Here is a 6,356-nt window from a genome sequence, read left to right on the forward strand (position 1 = left end):
CCATGACGATCAGTGCCTCTACAATAATATTTATATTTTGCAAGAAGCAACTGTTTCATCTCATCCCATGTATTGATTGTACTACTACCCAAGCTCATAAACCATCTCAAAGATGACTCCTTCAAAGTGGCAAGAAAAATTTGATTCTATGGGCATCTGTAGTATTGTGAAAACTCCTACAGAGAACATAAAACTCAAACAGAAATGTATCTAGATCCTCTTTCACCAACCCATAAAATTTAGGGAGTGAAGATGCTGGAATGTTCTTGAGGTTAGCATTATCATGTTGATCAGAGATGGGAAACTCAAATGTTGGACCTGGTGGTGGTGGTGGATTATTCCCACCAGGAGGAGGGTTCCCTTGCATTGGACTTGTGGGGGTTGTTACTATAAGAAATTCTTCTTCTTGTGGACCAAAAAGGAACTGAAGGCTACCTTCTGGAAATTTAGATTCAGGGTGATTCAAATTTTGTTGGTCTCGATAAAGTTCAGCAAAAGGATTTATATCTAGGAAATTATCTTCTGCATGATTAGAATGAGTGGGTAGAAATCTACCTCTGGGGTCCCTTCTTTTGCTATGCATGCAAACTCGTAAAATTTTCAACCAATTAAAAAAACCTATAATAACCATAAAAGGTTCTCAGTTTGACACCATCCCCAGCAACAACGCCAAAAATGTCTACTCCAACTATAATAATAATAACTCTAATTGAAATCTCAATCTGAAGTTTGGAAATTCATCTGGTAAAGTTATTATTTTCATGTCTAGTGTTTATTTAGTTATCAACCTAGGGATGTAAAACTTGAAATGGGTCTACACTATATATGCACTAAGATCTTTCAATGGCTATTCTGCATTGCTACAGTAACTATCATTATGCAAAGAGGAAAAACAAGAATGAAAATCGTAGAAGGCTACATGAAAACTTATAAAAACTATGCTAGAATGATCTAATGTAAACAACAAAAATAACTCTATTTTGGCTTGGCTGTAGGAACAGTCAGTGGATCTATTTTCAGTGGCTGCAGGAACAATCCAGACATGAACTTCTACTGCAACTAAAGGAGAAATAATTTCAATGAACATAAACACAGGATCACTCACCAAGTGGGCCCCCTTGGATGAGTGATATCAAGCTTCCAGCAAAATACTTTTAACGGATCAGAACAACATATTTTTCATTCATTTCTTCCTAAAAATGATTACATGTTCTAAAAGAAAAACTCCAAAATGCTTGCCAAAATTCTTTGCTCTATTCCTTTCTATCTGTCTAACCTCTAAGAAAAAGGAAGAGCTTATTATAAAGAAAAGGTCAACTACAATGGACAACACAAATCACGCCCAGAAGAAGAGGCCGATGATTGACAGATGAAGAAGATAACTAGAACTTGGCTACTGGAACTGTGGATCTAAACTGAACCACAGTCTTTGCATGTCGTAGCGATATTTTGTGAACTCAATGCCCACTAGAGTTAAACTCCCATAGTGATATATGGCTGCTTCGGTTATACCATATCTTGTGCTCATTCGACTTCTCTTCAGTTTGATCTCTAGCTATCTCATACATGATTCTTCATTCCTTAGGCACAAAAGGAGAAGATCCATCGCAACATCATTTATTATCTGCGCTAAACAAGAACAACATACAAGGGCATGCATACGTATTCTACTTAATTAATACATTCATTAACTCACATATAATATTATTCCAAATAATCCACATAACAATAGGAACAAACTACTTGGTTGTAGGAATAGACCTGCAAAATTCAAACCTGATTTCATAAGTTCAGGTTTACACATGGAATACATATAGTCAATTCACAATACTTTACTACCACAATGCAACCCAAAAGATGTCAAAAACCTAAGAGTTTTGATGGTAAAAAATGACAAAGTATCAACTTATCACTTGTTAAAAGGAATAAATTTCTCTATATCAATCGTCAACTGTTTGCATCACATTAGGCATTCTTGCATCATATGTGATTGTATATCAAAGGAAAAACAACCGAGTTTGACAAGAAGTATTTGAGAAGTAGGGCTTAGATTTAGAAAGCGCCATTTAACCAATGCCTAAATCATGGAGGAAGGATTAACCCCACTTTGTTCCCAAAGTTCCTTATCACTTATAACGAAGCTCGACCTGAGACACCAACTCCACCAAGAACTCCATTATAAGAAGTAGAATTCATCATGGTAGAAAAATATTAATGCCCATTGTCACTCGATCTCAGAGAAATAAGCAAAGGGAATCACAACCAGAATTTAGTATGGGTCATAGATTGTACAATACTATTGATGAGTATGCAAATATGGGAGAAACAAAGTGTTAGGAATCAGGAAGGACAACTGAGAGGGGGGGTGAATCAGTTGTAAATCAGTTGTCACTAATTTATAATCCAAATGCAAATTATTCCAACTTAAACTTAGTGCCGCTAAAATAGATTAATTGTTATAGTAGTACCAGTTTAACCTAATGCATGAAACATAAATAGAAACAACATCCACAACACATGACAAAGAGATTTTGACGTGGAAACCCGGTAAGGGGAAAAACCATGGTGGGAAACCTTACCCATAATCAGATGATAGTACTACAAATAGTAAGTGTATACAAATGGGGTCTACATATGTAGAAAGGCCAACCACCTAGAGCTCACCGCTCAATCACAAAACAGGAGTCACATTGACTACAATTGGATAGTTAAATCCAATGATAATGTACTGCTCAAAATAGCATCTACAATGCTGGATTCAATACTGGTTTAAGCTTTGAACATTAGTGTCAAACACCTTCATAACCTTCCTTCAACATTCAAATAATGTCTGAGTGATTCGCACAAGGATCTGCTTATTTTCGCTCTTGAATATTCAAACACACTCATACCATAATCCTCTATTCTAATCTTCATTAAGATCTTACAATCATATATACAAAACGTAAGACTAAATGTATAGGTCGGCTCACTAAAGATATTACAATTAAACCAATTACAAATAAGTCTTGATGCGATACAACATGTCGGCTCAATACATTTACCATATTATCCAATCAATAAACAATCTCCATAACGTGTCGTGCTGATCTGGAATAGATATCATATACTGGTCCATAACCTAGACCTATCTGCCATTAAAGGCAAATATGTCAATCCGATTAGATCAATAAGAAAAACACCAAATCCAAACATCCAATCCATGCCTTCGACATAACCAAATGATCTCCAGATGATAACAAGCCATCATCATTGTCGGTGAACAATATATCCTGCTAGGGAAAACATACTGGTGACTATGCATATGTCACTAACCATACCAATGAACATAATGTAGACCTCCAAGAAGATAAGTGTTGACATCAATGACAAAACCAATGCAACACAAGACAAATTCATCCATAAGACCAACACAGAGATCACCGAAGAACTTCTCCAAGAATGTCAAGAAAACATAGCTTTCCAAAAACTCATGGAAAGACCTATAGAAGTAGATAAGGAAAAATATCTACTCATGCTAACTAGAAAAGGAGTCAACATTCCTGAAGATTTTGACACATAAAACTTAAGGAATGTAGATGAGAGAATTTGAATAACAAGGTTAAGAAATTATGCGTAGCAAGAACAACAAAGAGAAGAAGAGACACATGACCAAGAAAAAAAACGCAACCAAGATCACACCCATGAACAAGACAATACCCATGAGCAAGACCATGCCCGAAATTGGGACTATCTTAAAGAATGAGGGGAAGCTACCCATCAAAGGACAAATGCACCCATGACTGCTCTTACACAACAACTCCAAACACTACAAAGACAAATGCAGGACATGCAACAAGGAACTACAGTACGATATCCTTGGACAAAATTTGTCCTTATCCTTTTGATAGGAGATTGAACATGGTACGTTTTCCCCCAAATTCATATATACCAAAGTATGAAAAATACGATGGTAAAAGTGATCCCCGTGATCACGTTCGGGACTTTGTACCATGAGCCTAGAGTTTACTCACGATTACACTTACATAATGAGATTATTCCCAAGAAGTTTGGGAGGGCAAACAATGGAGTGGTTGTCTGAACTTACACCTTCCATTAGATCATTTGATGAGTTGTTAAACAAATTCATAACACAATAATCCTATAACATTCAACACACAATCACCATGCTAGATGTGTGCAACACAAAACAAAAAAGCAATGAAACATTCATAGTGTTTCTTCAACGGTGGAGACATATAGTTTCAAGATATCCTTGAGAAGTGCCTGAGAAGGAAAAGATGGAAATCTTCATCGATAATCTAAATAGTGAGATGAGTTATCAACTCAAACTCTAATGCATACCATCTTTTTCCAAATTTATAGAAAATGGAATCCAAGTAGAGGAAGCATGCATCAAGAAAGGAACATTTAAGTTCTTTAAAGAGGGTGTTAATTCGTCAAACACTAAAACCTTTAACAATCAAAACAATAACACCACTTTAGACAAATCCAAATTTTAGACAAGGAACAAAAATATTGTTAATGATGGGGTAGTTGATGACAACAATGTGAAGTCTAAACAACCAGTGTTGGCTTTATCAGGTAACCCATAATCCAATAATGATAAAAAAAGTGTTAATCAAGGCACTAACACTTATCCACGAAATACTAATCAAGGAGCTTCAACATCAAACACCAACAAAAATCATTAAGGAAACAACACTAACCAAGGAAACACCACTAACCAAGGCAAAAACATTAACCAAGGGACCAACACAAACCAGAGAGGAAACACCAATACTTTCCCATATCAATGCATCTACATGCCATTAGGACAAACCTTAGAAACAGTGTTTCGAGAACTCTGGGCGAATAAGATCATCACATTGCTAGCTTTGAACCCTAGGTCAAACCACCTTGGTGGAATGACTCACATTAATATGATTTTGATCAAAACAAAGGACATAGCACAAATGACTGCATGAGGCTAAAGAACATAGCTCAGGATTTGATCGATAGGGGCAATTTAACAATTGATGATTAGAAAATGAATGGTGACCATGAAGCCTTAAAAATCCTCTTCCAAATTACGACAAAGGAGGAGCTTCAACATGATAAATATCATTCATCAATCTGGGGCATCATATTCACATTTGGACATACAACATCATATTGATCAAACTTTGACAGCATATCTGACAAATTTTCTTTGAATCAACATGTGCACACACATCACTTCAAAGAGGGGCAAAATGTAGACGTATAAATCTGACCACTTTCCTAAATGAATATTTAATATTTATTTTAACCCCATTCCTCCTATTAATTAAATTTTATTTAATTAATTTCTTCACATTCATCTATTTGATTAAATGAATTATTCAATTTAATTAATTAAGTTCACCTAAACCTTTTCTAGCCTTTACTTATGTAAACCACTTTATTTAATTAAATCCCCTTTCTCTCTTTTTAATTAAATTTAGATTTAATCAAATTGATCCTTACAAATAAATAAATCTAATTTATTTATTAAATCCACCACTTGTATTTATGCAAGTTGCATCTCTTTTCTTGAAATAAAGTAATTTTATTCTATTTAAAATCCTCCTCCATCCACTTGCATTTTCCTACATCTCCCACTTGCCTCCTAAACCCCTTCCAGATTGTTCTAATCCCTTTCAATTTAGCCTAATTCATCTCCTAATTATTGTCACATTCCTAAGCAAAGAGAATTAACTTCTCAAAGCCTCCAAAGTCTTTGAAATGCATTAAAAGCTTTATGTCTTCAACAAGGTAACCCTCAAAGTCTTCCTAACCATTAATGGTCAACTCAACCTTCTTTCATGATTAGATATTTTTTAACTTAACCCTCATCTAACCCAAGGGTCTCATCAAGCATTCATGGCTTTAACCTTGGTTATCCCTTTAACCCTTACACAAGAGTTTACCTCTTGGGTAAAATCTTTATCCATTGGATAACCCTAACCTAACCTTAACCCTTACCTTAGAAGGTAACCTTCATGTATTCTCTATTATGAACCAGAAGGACAACTAAGAGGGGGGGTGAATCAGTTGTCAGTAAATTACAACCCAAAACTAATTAAACCAACTTAAAACTTAGTGTCAGTAAAATAAACTTAATGCTGGTAAAATAGATTAATAGTTATAACAGTACCAGTATAATTTAATGCATGAAAGAAAAAGGATTACAACATTCACAACACATGAAAAAAAGATTTTGACATGGAAACCCTGTCAGGGGAAAAACCACGGTGATAAACCTTACCCACAATTAGATGATAGTATTATAGATAGTAAGTGTATACAATAATGGGGTCTACACATGCAGAAAGGCCAACCGCCTAGAGCTCACT

The sequence above is a fragment of the Cryptomeria japonica genome, chromosome 4 (assembly GCF_030272615.1).
Source record: "Cryptomeria japonica chromosome 4, Sugi_1.0, whole genome shotgun sequence".
NCBI lineage: Eukaryota > Viridiplantae > Streptophyta > Pinopsida > Cupressales > Cupressaceae > Cryptomeria > Cryptomeria japonica.